We start from the raw sequence: 17,346 nt of genomic DNA on the forward strand, positions 1-17,346 counted from the left end.
GGCCACAAACAGTCATCCCTACCACCAAGAAAACACACACGCACACACACACACAGTTGATGGATGGGAGAAGAAATAAGAGGGCAGCAGTTGGGGAAATTGTGAAAGAGGAGGAATAAAGAGAGAGAGAGAGTTGGGGAGATAGAGTGAGAGAAAGAGAAGAGTGAGAGAAGGAAAGTACAGAAAGAGGGAGACAGAAAAGAGGGCAAAAAGGAGAGTAGAGACAGAGAAGCAGCAGAGAAAGAGAAAGAGGCATATGGAGAAAGTGGAAACACAATTTTTCATTTAGGGCACGTGATTTGCATGCCCTGAAAACAAAAATGGCATGAAAAAGAAAAATTCAATAATGGCAGTATCTGCGTTTGAAAGTTTCACTAAATGTGCATACACTCAATAGAGGCTTAATGAATTCATTACCAACCTGTAAATATTCAGAAAATAACGTGAATAACAAAAACCCAACATCTATCATATTTCTGGCCAAGATAAACACTCGCCTGTCTTCATCCAATCCTCAGCCTAGAGCATTTGCTTGTATTTCAGATCTGAGCAAAGTCACTCTCTGTATCAACGGGTGGCATGAAATAGCTTACAAATGAGACTCTTCTATCTCTCCCAGTGTAAGCACCTCGGACAGCTCTTGCGACAGACCTAATGACAGCCCTGGGTATTCCATAGATAAAGCACTTTGTGGGCATTCAGATTATTCTCCATTACAACAGCTCCTAGCACACTCCTTAGAGTGCCATTATCCGTGTCCTTGTTTGATGCACACTCCGCATAATACTTAAGTTCCTTGGTTCTAGAATACATTATTCCTCACAAAAGGACATAATGATGGCATTGAGGGAGCTTGGTGTTTCATACCATTTGCCTGGAATTTCATTCTATTCAGTTATCATTCTATTGAAAAGAGAGGGATTTATTTTTTGTTACCCTATTAGTTTCCAAATTATTCATTTTATAATGTAATTTGTAAAGGGATTTTTTTTGCTTTAACTTTCTTATTCCTGAATTTCTTAAATTGCTCAATAACACAAGTTCCTTTATTGAACTCTCTACAATGTGCAATTATATCCCTTTTGATGATGATGCTGATGATGATCGTATTTCTTAAGCATTTACTATGTGTCAAGCACTGCACTAAGTGCTGGAGAAGATACAAAGTTATCAGGTTGGATGCAGTCCCTGTATTTGTTAAGCGCTTACTATGTGCAGAGCACTGTTCTAAGCGCTGGGGTAGACACAGGGGAATCAGGTTGTCCCACGTGGGGCTCACAGTCTTAATCCCCATTTTACAGATGAGGGAACTGAGGCACAGAGAAGTTAAGTGACTTGCTCACAGTCACACAGCTGACAAGTGGCAGAGCTGGGATTCGAACTCAGAGCCCTGACTCCAAAGCCCGTGCTCTTTCCACTGAGCCACACTGCTTCCCTGTACCAGATGGGGCTCAGAGTCTTAATCCCCACTTGACAGATGAGGTAACTGAAACACAGAGAAGTTGTGACTTGCCCAAAATCACACAGCAGACAAGTGGTGAAGCCAGGACTAGAACCCAGATCCTCTGACTCCCAGGCCCTTGCTCTTTCCATTAGGCCATACCACTTCACTGTCTCCCATCCTGAGCCCCAAGTAACAATATGGTGCTTTGTTCAGAAGCTTAGCACTGGATTTCCCCTAGATTGACTCAGTGAGTTTCCTAACAATGGTCTCCCAGCATTGCTGAAGGCCCTGGGGAGAATCAGGGTATGGTTTCCCCAGGCATTTCAATGGGGGAAGATCCCTTGGCATGCTTGAAGGGGATTTTCTACTTCTCTTTTTCCCATACGGCTCCCTCTGATCCTAAGTAGGGATAATAGGTCTGCTTTGGGGTTTGGAGTTTGGTCTATTTTCCAGGTCGACCAATCTTTCATAGAATTGGAAGTATGGATCCTTCAAGAGGAGGAAGAGGAGACCAATTTCCTCTTTGGAACTGTTCTTTCCAGCCACATATTCTCCCAGGCTCACATTTAAAGAGTTCCTAAGAATTAGACCATGAATGTCTGGCTTCCATATGTCCTTGAGCCATCTCTAGCCATCGGTTGATCAATCCCTGGAAAATGACTTTGCATTGTGGACTTAGCCATATTCAGAGGGAAAAAGCAAGCCCAGGGCCCATTTCAGAAAACAGAGACTCAGGGAGAGAGGGGGAACAACCACGATTTCCAACACCCTATGTCAAAACTTTGTTAAAACTTTGTTAGATCGTAAAACCATGGAGCTTCCTGCCTTGAGTGGATTAGTTATTCATCAGCCTGAACTAGCTTAGATAACCTTCAGTCCCAAATGTTTCAAGGCATTTTGGATCCAGGCAAGAAGGTAGTTGAACCTAGAGGAGAGAAATAGAAGTCACAGATAGAAGGCAAGAGGCAAATACTATCCTAGGCTATTACCAAGATTCCAGTCCAGAACATCCGGACCTGCCTCCTGAGGTTCCTCCAAGATCTAGGATCCCATGATCCATCCCCTGAGAGACACCAGTCACCTGAAACAGCTCCATGGACTAAAAGATCTAGAAGTGGCCTGAGTGGCAGCTACCTGATCGATGAAAAGAGCATGGATCATTGTAAAAACTATGCCAACCCTCAGAACACAAGACTTCAGTCAACTGCAAAAGTTAGATGGGTGATGGAGAATCATTGTGTCACTGACTCCCTTCCATTAAGTAATAAAGTTCAAATGGATGAAGTAGAAATTTTGACACTGGAGATTTCTCTCTCCCCCGATTTTTTTCATAAGTAGTCTCCTACTCCCTCCAGTTGGCAAATGTGTATGGTACATCCCTCCTTCTCCTCTTGGTACATCCCTCCTTCTCTTCCTTCTAGCTCAATTCCATTTGTGTATCCACCTCTCCTAATCCAAGAAACGAAATACTGTACCTAACTATAATGCTTCTACTACACCCTCATTCCCCTCCTATCCTGCCCTACATCAGAATATCCATAGTACTGGACAAGTGTCATTTTCAGGCAGGATCTTCAAATCCCCTACTGAGAGTTCACCTCCTCCAGAAGGTCTTCCCAGACTGAGCCGTCCATTTCCCTCTGCTCCTCCTCCCCTCCTTCTTGCCCCTACTCTCTCCCTCTTCTCTACTCCCTTCCCCTACTCACAGCACTTGTATATATTTGTACATACTTATTGCTCTATTTATTTTATTAATGATATGCATTTATCTGTGGTTCTATTTATCTATTTAGATGGTAGTGATGCCTGTGTACTTGTTTTGTTTTGTTGTCTGTCTCCTCTTCTGAACTGTGAACCCGTTGTTGGGTAGGGATTATCTCTATCTATTGCCAAATTGTACTTGTCAAGTAATTAGTACAGTGCTCTGCACATAGTAAGTGCTCAATAAATATGAATGAATGAATGAATGAATGAATGAATGAAGAATAAAATAGCTGCTGAATTGCTGCATGCTGAGCTCCAATCAACAGAGAGAAGCCATTCACCCTTGGAAACAGGCAACCAGATGGATGACTGCCTGCTACTGGTCAGTAACAGGCCAGAGAATTGTCAGATGCACAAGATTAATATCTGCCAATATGCTCCGTGATCTGACAAACCAAAGAGTGGTGACACCAGCCTGGTCCCTGAATTAAACTAAGCTGACAAGTAGATTGTAAGTGTGTGGTGTTTAATGATTTCACAGCTTGGCTTCCCCTGCCCAGGTCCCTCCACCCTCTCAACTCATCATTAATTTCCTGCAGGAAAACATTTCATCCATCCAGGAGACCCATGCCTGGATCCACTGCAGTACCACACTCTGATGCTGGATGGTGAGGGAATTAAAGATATGGGGAGAGTCTTTAGGTCATTTTAAGAGAGCTTAAATTTGGAGGGGTTGGAGAGGGAATTTCCTTTGCTTCCCTGTCATTCCTTTTAGAACTGAACCTTGAGCTCTGCCTTGGGACAATGATCTGAGCCCAATAACTGGAAAAATCAAAACTAAACTTGCCAACCCCCTGCACTATCCACTCAATCTATCAAGCGAGCAACCAATGATATTTATTGAGTGCTTACAATGTGCAAAACACTGTACTAAGTGTTTGGGAGAGTATAATGTAACATAGTTGGTAGACATGTTTCCTGCTCACAGGGATCTTACAGTGAAAAGGGGGAGACAGGTATCAAAATAAATTATGGATCTGTGCTAAGGGGCTGAGGATGAAGTGAATAAAAGGCATAAATCCAAGTGCAAGAATGATGCAGAAAGGAGAGGGAGTAGGAAAAATGAGGGCTTATTTAGGGAAACATTTTAGAAGAGATGTGATTTTAATTAATTCTTTCAAGGTGGGATGTTCTGTTAATTATGAAGGGGGAGGGAGTTCCAGGCCAAGGGAAAGACACAGGCAAGAGCCAGTGAAATAGATGAGATTTAGGTACAATGAGTAGTTTGGCATTGAAGTGTGAAGTGAGCATGCTGGGGTAGAGTAGTAAATCAGGGAGGTAAGATAAGAGGAGGCATGGTTATTGAGTGCTTTAAAGCCCATTGTAAGAAATTTCTGTTGGATGCAGAGGTGGATGAATAACCACTGGAGATTTTTGAGGCATGGGGAAATATGGACTGAATGGTTTTGTAGAAAAATGACGTAGGCAGCAGAGTGAAATACTGATTGAAGAGGGGAGAGACAGGAGGCAGAGAGGTCAGCAAGGAAGCTGATGCAGTACACCAGGTGGGAAATGATTAACATAATAGCAGTTGGATGGAGAGGAAAGAACGGACTTTAATGATGTTTTGAAGGCAGACTCAACAGGATTTGGTGACAGATTGAATTGACTATGTGGGTGAATAAGAGAGATGAGGTGAGGATAATGTCAAGGTGATGGCCTTGTGAGACAGGGTGGATGGTGATGCTGTCTACAGTGATGGGAATATGAGGTTTTGGGTGGGAAGATGAGAAGTTTTGTTTGGAAAATGTTAAGTTTGAGGTGTTGGTGGGACATCCAAGTAGAGATGTCCAGTAAGTTGGAGGAAATACTAGACTGCAGAGAAGGAGAGAGATTGGGACTTGGAGATGTGGATTTGGTAATCATCCGCATAAAGATGGTAGTTGAAGTCATAGGAGAAAATGAGTTCTCCAAGAGAGTGGGTGTAGATGGAGAAGAGAAGGGGACACAGAATTGAACCTTGAGGGGCTCCCACAGTTAAGAGGTGGGAAGCAGAGAAGAAGTCCATGAAAATAACTGAGTGAGCAGCCAGTGAGATAGGAGAAGAACCAGAGGACGGAGTCAGTGAACCCAAGGTTAGATAATGTTTCCATAAGAAGGGTTGGTCTGTGGTTTTCAAGGCAGCTGAGTGGTCAAGGAGGATTAGGATGGAGTAGAAGCCATTGAATGTAGCAAAAAAGGAGATCATAGGTGACCTTTAAGAAGGTAGTTTTGGTGGAGCAAAGGTGGCAGAAGCCAAACTGGCATAGGTCAAGGAGAGAATTGAAGGAGAGGAAGTGGAAGCAACACGTGTTGAAAACTCATTCAAAGGGTTTAGAGAGGAATTTTAGGAAGGAGATGGGACTAGAGGGAGTTAAGGGGTCAAGGGAGAAGTATGGGTTTTTTTGTTTTTGTTTTTGTTTTTTTTGATAGGGAGCAAATGAGCATATTTGAAAACATTGGGAAAGCCTCACCAGAAGTTGTTGGGAAGAACATAGGTTCTAGGTGTAGCCAATCTTCTCTCTCCCAGAGTCTTTAGAACTGGGAGGAGGTTCACTGGAGTCAAAGCCCAGGAGAGGTTCAAATATTTGAAATCACAACATCGTTTCCAGGGTAAATGAATCAGGTGGATAATGAGAGGAAGGGAACAATGACAAGAGAAGAGGAGAAATATTTTAAAGACACAAAAACTCTGGGGATGCAGCACTGCCAACTGAGAACCAGTTAAACCATCCTGCCATGAGCAATCAGAAATGGGGTGACTCTAAGACTCTAAGACCAGGGGCATTGAGAAGATCAAGTTACTAAGCTGAGGAATTGAAAATGGTTCTAAGTACTATGGGTAGAAAATACAGTGATGATATTATAATGATGCTACTAATGCCTGTTTACTTGTCTTGATGTCTGTCTCCCCCTTTCTAGGCTGTGAGCCCATTGTGGGCAAGGGTTGTCTCTGTTGCTGAATTGTACTTCCCAAGTGCTTAGTACAGTGCTCTGCACACAGTAAGCACTCAAATACGATTAATAAATGAATAGAAAATGAAACAGTGCAGCAAAGGGAAATATGTACATGCTCATAATGTGAAAGTAATTATTAGTTTTACCATACACTCACATACTTGGATCAAGCATCCCCATCAGATACCATCAATTTGACCCAATCAATCAATCATATTTATTGAGCATTTACCATGTGCAGAGCAATGTACTAAGTGCTTGGGAGACCACAGTATAACAATATAGCAGACACATACCCTGTCCACAACAAGCTTAGAGTCTAGAGGGGGAAGCAGACATTAATATAAATAAATAAATTACAAATATGTACATAAGTGCTGTGGGGCTGGGAGTGGGAATGAGTAAAGGGAGTAAATCAGGCCAATGTAGAAAGGAGTGGAAGAAAAGGAAAAGAGGGCTTAGTCAAGGAAAGCCTCTTGGAGGAGTTGCGCTGTCAGTAAGGCTTTGAAGCAGGGAAGATAAATTGTCTGTTGGATATGAAGAGGGAGGGTGTTCCAGGACAGAGAGAGGGCATGGGTGAGAGGTCGGTGGCAAGATAGGTGAGATTGAGGCACAGTGAGTAGGTTGCTACCAGAAGAATGAAGTTTGAGGGCTGGGTTGCAGAAGGAGAACAGCAAGGCGTGGTAGGAGTGGGCAAGGTGATTGAGCTCTTTAAAGCTGATGGTAAGGAGTTTTTGTTTGATGTGGAGGTGGATGGGCAAACACTGAAGGTTTTTGAGGAGTGGGGAAGCATAGACCTAACCTTTTTATGTAGAAAAATGTAGAAAAACCACTAAGGAAAGCTTTATCCTTCACTGGGCTCTCTTAAAAAGTACTACTGACTCTTCAGTTCTAGCTGAATGGCACCATTCTGAGGTCGAGATGGGATTTTAATTCAGGAAAAGAATTGGCAGTGAGTACCCAGGGCACCAGGCCTGGTTGTTTGGCTGCCAAATCCCTGCTTTAGTCCCTCTGCAAGACTCATTTCCTCCATTCCAGCTCCTGTGATTAGTTGTCAGCCCAGGACAGGAAGATACTAAATGATTTTGATGGTCTCACCTCTTTCAGAATTTATTTTACCTTATTATTTATAGAAGCCCCAGGTTCGCTGGCACTTTGTAATAGATAAAAATGTACTAAATAAAAAGTCACCTTATGTCCCCTTGCTAACCAGGCAAATGTTGAAGTGGGAATTGCACAGCTGGAGAGCTCAGTACAGAGTGATCTTCACTGTTGGGTTGCTTCCAACGTGTTCATGGGTTGGTCAAATGAGGAAAGATATGAGGCCTACAGCAATAGTCTTAAATTTTCCATTTTTTTGGTCATTTCCACTTGGATAGTTTCTGGCACTTTGTCCGCAAAAGCCCTTTAAAGGGTAGGCAGTGAAGATTAGCTAGCAGCCCCAGAGTGGGGTATGAAAACACTACCTATAGTAACATAGTAATAGATCTCATTAGAGTCAGAAAATATGAAAGTCAAACAGGCAAACAGGTTACCTCACTCCCCCAGGGTAAAGGAAACATTCAGAGCAAGGAGCTACCACCTGGTATGCTAAGAAATACCACTATTAAAAATCCCAGATTAGAGGGCACTGAGTTCTCGGCACAGAAGAGGACTAAGTAGAAAGATTCAATCTGCCATGCAATCTTGTTAACTGGACCTTCACATTATCTTGATAATCCACCCTGACTTTTCCATCCAACCTGCTGTCACACCAATCCAAGAATTTATCATTTTTCACCTTGATTTCTGTCTCAACCTCCTTACTGAATTTCCGTTTCCTGTCTCTCCCCTCTACAGTCCATTCTTCACTCTGCTGTCAGGATCATTTTTCTGAAACACTATTCAATCCATACCTTTGCCCTCCTCAAAAACTTCTAATGGTTGCCCTTCCACTTTTGTTTCCAGCAGAAACTTCTTACCATCTGCTTTAAGGCACTCAATTAGTTAACTCCCTCTTACCTTGCCTCACTGATTTCTTAACCCAACCCACACACTTTAATTCTCTAATGGCACCCTTCTCTCTGAACTTCTATCTCAATTTTCTCACCACTGGCCCCTGCTCATGCTCTCCCTTGGACCTAGAATTCCCTCCCCTTGATTCCCTCTCACCTTATTAAAACCATCGCCCCTGCCCTCCTCCCTTCCTTAACTTCTATTTTTAACCACTCAATCTCCAATGGCTCCTTCCCCACTGCCTTCAAACATGCCCACGTCTCCCCCATCCTAAAAAAACCCGCTCTTGACCCCACTTCCCCCTCCAGTTATCGCCCTATCTCCCTACTACCCTTCCTTTCCAAAATCCTAGAACAAGTCGTCTACAATCGATGCTTAGAATTCCTTAACTCCCATTCTCTCCTAGACCCCCTCCAATCTGGCTTCTGTCCCCTCCACTCTAATAATAATGTTGGCATTTGTTAAGCGCTTACTATGTGCCGAGCACTGTTCTAAGCGCTGGGGTAGACACAGGGGAATCAGGATGTCCCACGTGGGGCTCACAGTCTTAATCCCCATTTTACAGATGAGGTAACTGAGGCACAGAGAAGTAAAGTGACTTGCCCACAGTCACACAGCTGACAAGTGGCAGAGCTGGGATTCGAACTCATGACTTCTGACTCCAAAGCCCGTGCTCTTTCCACTGAGCCACGCTGCTTCTCTAAGCACTCTACCGAGACTGCTTTCTCTAAGGTCACCCATGACCTCCTTCTTGCCAAATCCAATGGCTCCTACTCCATTCTAATCCTCCTTGACCTCTCTGCTGCCTTTGACACTGTCGACCATCCCCTCCTCCTCCATATCTTATCTCACCTTGGCTTCACGGACTCCGTCCTCTCCTGGTTCTCCTCTTACCTCTCTGGCCGGTCATTCTCAGTCTCCTTCGCTGGCGCCTCCTCCCCTTCCCATCCTTTAACTGTTGGAGTTCCTCAAGGGTCAGTTCTTGGCCCTCTTCTGTTCTCCATTTACACTCACTCCCTTGGTGAACTCATTCGCTGTCACGGCTTTGACTACCATCTCTACGCAGATGACACACAGATCTACATCTCCGCCCCTGTCCTCTCCGCCTCCCTTCAGGCTCGCATCTCCTCCTGCCTCCAGGCCGTCTCCACCTGGATGTCGGCCCGCCACCTAAAACTCAACATGAGCGAGACTGAGCTCCTCATCTTCCCTCCCAAACCCGGTCCTCTCCCAGACTTCTCTATCACCGTGGATGGCACTACCATCCTTCCCGTCTCTCAGGCCTGCAATCTCAGTGTCATCCTTGACTCATCTCTCTCCTTCACCCCACACAGCCTATCCGTTACCAAGACCTGCCGGTTTCACCTCTACAATATCGCCAAGATCCGCTCTTTCCTCTCCACCCAAATGGCTACCTTACTGCTACAGGCTCTCGTTATATCCCAGCTAGACTACTGTGTCAGCCTTCTCTCTGACCTCCCTTCCTCCTCTCTCGCCCCGCTCCAGTCTATTCTTCACTCCGCTGCCCGGCTCATCTTCCTGCAGAAACGATCTGGGCATGTCACTCCCCTTCTTAAACAACTCCAGTGGTTGCCTATCAACCTCCGCTCCAAACAAAAACTCCTCACTCTAGGCTTCGAGGCTCTACATCACCTTGCCCCTTCCTACCTCTCCTCCCTTCTCTCTTTCTACCACCCACCCTGCACGCTCCACTCCTCTGCCGCCCACCTCCTCACCGTCCCTCCGTCTCGCCTATCCCGCCGTCGACCCCTGGGCCACGTCCTCCCGCGGTCCTGGAATGCCCTCCCTCCTCACCTCCGCCAAACTGATTCTCTTCCCCTCTTCAAAACCCTACTTAAAACTCACCTCCTCCAAGAAGCCTTCCCAGACTGAGCTCCTCTTCTCCCTCTACTCCCTCTGCCAGCCCCCCTTTACCTCTCCACAGCTAAACCCTCTTTTTCCCCTTTTCCCCCTGCTCCTCCACCTCTCCCTTCCCATCCCCACAGCACTGTACTCGTCCGCTCAACTATATATATTTCCATTACCCTATTTATTTTGTTAATGAATTGTACATCGCCTTGATTCTATTTAGTTGCCATTGTTTTTACGAGATGTTCTTCCCCTTGACTCTATTTATTGCCATTGTTCTTGTCTGTCCATCTCCCCCGATTAGACTGTAAGCCCATCAAACGGCAGGGCCTGTCTCTATCTGTTGCCGACTTGTTCATCCCAAGCGCTTAGTACAGTGCTCTGCACATAGTAAGCGCTCAATAAATACTATTGAATGAATGAATGAATGAATATCCAGGAGTCCATCACTTTTCCCAATTTCCAAACCTTCCTAAAAACACATCTCCTCCAACCTTCCATGACTAAGTCCTCATTTCCCTTATCTCCCCTTATGTCCCCTTGGCACTTTGCTGTGTATCCCATAAGCACTTTTATATTCTCCCCAGCCCTAGTGTACTTATGAACATATCCTTATACTGTACTATTTTTCCTACTGAAATCCATTTCATTAATTTTCTACCTCTAGACCATGAGTTGCTTGTGGATAAGGACCACATCTATCAACTCTACTGAATTGTGCTTTTCCAAGTACGTAGTACAGGGCTTAGCACACAGTAAGTACTCAATTAAGACCATTGATTGATCGACTGATTGAAAGGCAGTGGTGGGTCACTAGACCCAAGAAAGATGACAGAAACTCAAATGTCCAGCTGCTTCCATCATCAACAACTACAATTGATTGAAGGCCTATGGTAGTAGTATTGGTGATGGCATTCTTTGAGCACCTCCAGGGTGGAATGAACTGTAAAATAATTGTGGTATTTGTTAAACACTTCCTATATACCAAACAATGGGGTAGATTCATGATAATAAGCTCTGACAAAGTCCCTCTTCCACAGGGTCCCTAGGCTACGGGTGTGGAAAACATATTTAATTCCCATTTTACAGATGAGGATATCGAGATACAGATTAATTACGTATCTTTATGGTCATATTATGGGCCAACTGGGTATCCAGAATTAGAACTCAGGTCTCCAGACTCCCAGTCCAGTGCTCCTTCCACCAGGGCAAGCTGCTTTGTTAAATGCTTGAGAAAATACAGCCAAAGCACAGTATATCTTCCCTGCTCACAGTTAGTTTTCAGTCTAAAAAGGGAACAGGAATAAAAATATTTATTGAGGTCAACAAAATAAATATTAATGCACATATGTATACCAGTACTGAGGATGTATATAAATAAAAATGATAGTTGCAGTTGTTGGGCTGATACAACTCAAGATGTTCAGAGTTAATCACGAAGGCTTTGTTGGAAGAACTGGGATTTAGGATGGCTTTTTTATGGTATTGGTTAAGTGCTGGGGTAGCAATAAGGTAATCAGGTTGGATACAGCCCACACCCCACATGTTGCTCCTGATCTTAATTCCCAATTTACAGATAGGTAACTGAGGTACAGAGAAGTTAAGTGACTTCCCCAAAGTCACCCAGTTGACAAGTGATGGAATTAGGATTAGAACTCAAGTCCCTTGTTTTCAGGTCCAAGATCAATCCACTAGGCCACACTGCTTCTCTACTGCTTTGATTACGGGGAGATCAGTGACATGTCAGTTTTGCAGTGGGAGGAAGCTCTTGACTGGAGAATAAGCTTGAGCTGAGATGGTGGAGGTGAGAAAGTCAAGAGAGATAAACAGTTAGAAGGTGAATTTGGGAAGGTAAAAAGACTGAAGAAGGGAATGGAAGTGAAGAGAGCCAAATATGCATATCTTGAGGCTGATTGTGAAGAATTTTTTCTCCATGTAGAGGGAAATGGGAAGCCAATGGAGTTTTCTGATGACAGGAGAGATGTGTGCCTAGCACTGCTGCAAAAAGGAACATGCATTATGTGCAGAACAGAGTTTTAGTTTCTTGTAGACATCTAATAGAAGAAAAGGCACTCTTACTTCTTAGAAGGAGCTCACAGTCTAACTGGGGAGACAAATGAACACAATTTGCCAAACACACAATTAGGAAAAGAGTAAACATACAAATGGATAACAAATAAATAAACCAATATACACTTGGTTGTTAAAATTGCTGAAGGGATGATGGGACCAGGAAGTTAGAAGACTGAACTGACAGTGCTTCCTGGAGGAGGAGATTCTTTAGGAAGGTCATGGTTTGGCAGATTTGAGAGGAGAGGGAATTCCATGTCAGGGGAAATTCATGAAGGTGGGAAAGTTATAAAGAAGGTCCAGCTAGGAGCTTAACTTGGGATTTAAACAGAGAACAAACTGGAATGGAGTGAGAGAGGAAAGTAGAAGGGGAATATTTCCATTCTTTCATGAATCTCATTTACATAGTTTTCTTTCCTCAGGGGCTGATCTAAGGGCTCCTTGCCTTGATTTCAATCTCAGATTGTCCTATTTTGTCCACACTGCACCCCAAAGATAGTTTTCCATTTCCCACTTCCCATCCACTTGCTACCAGCATGGCCAGAGGCATGTACAGATTTTTTTTTCTCAATTTTTCTTCAGCCATCTTGCCTGACTCATAGTTCGTAGGCTACTTGCAACCCCTAGTCAAGAAGTGGAGAAGCAGCACGGTCTAGTGGATAGAGCACAGGCTTGGGAGTCAGAAGGACCTGGGTTCTTATCCCGGCTCTGTTACTTGTCTGCTGTGTGACCTTGGACAAGTCACTTAAATTATTTGTGCCTTAGTTACCTCATCTATAAAATGTGGATTAAAACCGTGAACCCCATGCGGGACATGGATTTTGTCCATCCCAATTAACTTGTATCTACTTCAGTGCTCAGTACAGTGTTTGGCACATAGCAAGTGCTTAACATATACCATTAAAAAAAATCCCCGAGCACTCCCAATCTCAGACCTTCCAACTCCACATGAAGGCATCCAACCAGGCAAGAGAGGATGGACTGGCAAAGTTAAGAGTACTCTATCTGATCATTTTCTCCTCTTTTCTCTCCTGGCTGTTGACTAAACCCTAATTTAGTGTTCAGATTGCTTTTGTGCTGGAATCCTTTGTCTAAGTGTGTTTAATCTGCTGTAAAATTGTTTTCATGGTTGCAGTCAATGTTATTGTAACTGTTTTATAGTGTGCATTATCTCAGTGTTGCCAAGAGCTGGGGCCTTCTCTATGCAAATCAGTAAATTGTCCAAAGTCATTAAGAGGGGTTGCTGACAGCGAGATGTGCAGATCTGATACACTCCTGTGTGTTTCCAGCTGATGTCAGGCATACTTAGAGATAATAAGATTGGGCCTGAATTTGAATTGATCAAATGGTTAGTATTTTCCATGGGCAACTAGTGTATCAGGAGCTTCAGAGAATGTATGCTACCTCTGAGCTTGCAATCTAATGGGATGTAGAGACTCAAATTATCTTGGCAGCGACCTCAGATGATAATAATAATAATGATTGCATTTGTTAAGTGCTTACTATGTGCCAGGCACTGTAGTAAGCCCTGGTGTAGGTACAAGAAAATCGAGTTGGACACAGTCCCTGCCCCACATGGGGCTCACAGTGCAAATCCCCGTTTTACAGATGAGATAACTGAGGCACAGAGAAATGAAGTGACTTGCCCAAAGTCACACAGCAGACAAGTGGCAGAGCCGGAATTAGAGCCCATGACCTTCTGACTCCCAGACCTATGCTCTATCCACTAGGCCACGCTGCTTCTCATAAGCACTATGGTTAGCTGGGTAGATGATTTGGTGCTGGAGAAAGACTGCTGGATGGGGTTACTCCAGCGGGGGTAAGCACTGATTTGGCGGGGTGGGGAGGGGGAGGTTGCTGTCCCCCTGATTTACCCAATAATGAGGAAGACAGAAGGCAATGCTGAGCAGCCCCCTCTGCAACTTTCCCCTGAAACAACTGATAAAAGGGGGAAAGAACTGGTCCCCCACGCTGCAACAAAACCACCTAAGCCATGAACTAAGACACCTATGCAGCCATGGCCAAACCATCTAGACTTGAACCAGGATGACGAGCCATGGGTGGCTGGATTCCTTGAAACTCTTTTGACATGCGGACTTGGGGAAGCTAGCTGGCTAGGTAGCTATTGAGTGTGTGTGTGTGTGTGTGTATGTGTGCTTGTGTGTGTGCTTCACATCTACCCCTTGTTTTCAGCAGGTTAAGTATGGAATAAAGCTTTCTGCAGTACACAGTGGTGGTTTGGTTTCACTTTGAACTTGTCACTGAGTGCCTGATAATAGGGGGAGATAAATTCCCCAGCGAAAGGGCTCATAGGTCGAGCACCTAATATTTGTCTTGCCTTATGCTGAGTTGTTTCTGACCCACAGTGACACCAGGGACACATCTCTCCCAGAATGCCCCACTCTCCATCTGCAATCATTCTGGTAGTGCATATATAATTTTCTTGGTAATTATGGTGGTTTACCAGAAGTGGTTTATCTTTGCCGCCTTCCGCGCAGTAAACTCAAGTCTCCTTCCTTGACTCTCTCCCCTGCCACTGCTGCCCAGCAAGGGTGAGTTTTGACTTGTAGCAGATTGCCTTCCACTTGCTAGCCACTGCCCAAGCTAGAAATGGAATGGATAGGTCTCTACTTGACTCTCCCTTCCATAGCCGAGACTGGTAGAGTACTGGAAATTCTCCAGGTGGGACCTGAGAGGGGCATTTAATATTAAGGGGAGACAAATTTCCTGGTGATAGAGCGCCTGATATTAAGTGGGGACAATCCCCAGTGATGAACTGGTGGAAACCTGTCATATTTCACCATGAAGGCCTCGCTCCTGGCTGAGCTGAAAAATATATGGTGAAAATAAACCCTCATCCAACAGGCACAATCATCATTATCTAGGGTCCAAACCCACAGTGCTAAAAGTCATGATAACTGCTAAAGATCAGCTGGACGCGGCAAGCCATTGCCCAGCAAAAGCAGACACAATGGTATAGGGCTCCAGTCTGTACAACCGACAGCAAAAATAAATTAAAGTTCAGTTAATTTAAAAAACTTTGATTGGAAAATGTAACTTCAAAATTCTCAGGCCTTGTAGACAGGCCTGAAGTCCTTAGCTGATCAAAGTCCATAAAGTACTACTACTGTAACTCACTCACAATGGGTAGTGCCTTTCAAGGTACCCTAGAATTTTAGACCAGTGGATCTGTGTTGCCTTCCTAACCCCTAGACTGCACCCCTGAGGAAATTGAGGAATTCCTATTAGAGGGAATTTCTGGTGGGAGGAAATAAAGCACAGAGAGGGAGAGTGGTTGTCTCCAGATGACTCTGCAGTCTCAATCAATCAGTCATATTTATTGAGCACTTATTGTGTGCAGGGTAATGTGAGCAGTGTGACTCAGTGGAAAGAGCACGGGATGGGGAGTCAGAGCTCATGGGTTCAAATCCCAGCTCCATCACTCGTCAGCTGTGTGATTTTGGGCAAGTCACTTCACTTCTCTGGGCCTCAGTTCCCTCATCTGGAAAATGGGGATTAATAATAATGTTGGTATTTATTAAGCACTTACTGTGTGCAGAGTACTTTTCTAAGCGGTGGGGGAGATACAAGGTGATCGGGTTGTACCATATGAGGCTCACAGTCTTAATCCCCATTTTACAGAGGAGGTCAGATGAAGTCATTTTACAGATGAGGGATTCGAACCCATGACCTCTGACTCCCAAGCCCGGGCTCTTTCTACTGAGCCACAGTTAAGACTGTGAGCCCCACATGGGACAACCTGATCACCTTGTATCCTCCCTGATGCTTAGAACAGTGCTTTGCACATAGTAAGTGCTTAACAAATGCCATCATTATTATTTCTAAGCACTTGGGAGAGTACAATTAACAGAGTTGGTAGACACGTTCCTTGCCCATAGTGAGCGGACAGTCTACAGCCATCTGAGAGCAGCCATCTGAGAGCATAATAAATTGGATACTCTTAAAAGCCAATGCCATTATCTTGGGTGCTTAATGGAAAGTAAAATTTGGAAAAAATAAATTTTAAATGAACTTCACTTTGAATCAGAGATGAGATTTAGTCTATGAACTTAGCCTGTGGATTTGCCCAATTCATAGAAAACTCCAGTGATCCAGTGATGCGGGCCAATCTAAACTAGCTTTGCAAATATCTACAAAGCATTAGCAGCCCTAGGATAAGTGATCACCCAAAGTTGGGTTCTTCTCCCCACTGTAGCTCCAGAGTGTGCCAGGGCCAGCATAAGGTTTGCACTGCTTCTTTCTTATGACCTCCATGAAGGAGAAGAAGCCCCAACTCATGCAGGAGCCCAGGGTGAGCATGAAGCTAGATCCATGGAAGACTGCTGGGTTGACAGATTTCTGGTTTCATGTAGCATAGGACAGGGTGAGCCCTGGGACTACACAAGCACTCAGAGTGGACAGAATCTCATGTACTATTTTTGGAATTAAGTAAGGTAGTGGTGGATTGGCCCTGTTTGGAAAAAGGAGTATCAGTCCCTTAAACCAATAATGAAATATTTTCCCTGTTGTTTCTGCAGTGCTCAGTGGGTATTTGTCTCTCACCTTTAGAGTGTGAGCCAGTGGGGACCAGGTGACCTGTCTGAATCACTGCCCATGAACTAACCAGGGCTTGATTCAGTACTTGGTGTACTGTAAGCACTGAATCAATAGCATTTGTTTCTGCCTGGGTCACACCCTGCCTCAAGTTGAGAGTAGTGGGAGCCTTCTGCATGAGCTTTGCCGGTGGCACTGCCAGGTGGCATCTGGGTTCCTGTCCAGGAGGATGTCTGCAGCAGCAGTGAGGAGGGAAGGGGTGGAAAGTTCCAGTTTTCCTGTAATATGGATGCATGGCCACCAAGGCCAGAAGAGGGAAATCTTGGTTTCTCCCAAGTCTGGAACACAGGTGAACAGCATCCACAGCAGAAATGGGAAGGGAGAGAGTTTGGTTCTTGCAAGGTCCAGGATGTGGGTGAGCAGCATCCATGGTTGGGGAAGGCAGTTCTGAGTCTGAGGTGCAGGTAGGGGTGAGAGTAGGCATGGTCTCCACATGTATAGCTCAGTAAAGCAATCAGGCTATCAGTCGATCATATTTATTGAGTGTTTACTTGTGCAGAGCATGCTTTTAAGTGTTTCCAAACACTCTTTCAAGAGTACAGTATAACAGAGTTACTAGTTACAGCCGAATTGTACATTCCAAGCGCTTAGTACAGTGCTCTGCACATAGTTAGCACTCAATAAATACTATGGAATGAATGAATGGTCAAATC

The 17,346-nt window shown here is 44.4% G+C and overlaps 1 non-coding gene across 1 annotated transcript; it reads right to left on the reverse strand.

Annotated features, from left to right (window-relative positions):
* Positions 1-14,641: 14,641 nt before the first annotated feature.
* LOC114815334 lies at positions 14,642-14,779 on the reverse strand. The gene has a single exon (XR_003763097.1). It is a non-coding gene; the product is annotated as a small nucleolar RNA SNORA7 (small nucleolar RNA).
* Positions 14,780-17,346: the final 2,567 nt, after the last annotated feature.

Source organism: Ornithorhynchus anatinus, chromosome 11, assembly GCF_004115215.2.
Source record: "Ornithorhynchus anatinus isolate Pmale09 chromosome 11, mOrnAna1.pri.v4, whole genome shotgun sequence".
Lineage (NCBI taxonomy): Eukaryota > Metazoa > Chordata > Mammalia > Monotremata > Ornithorhynchidae > Ornithorhynchus > Ornithorhynchus anatinus.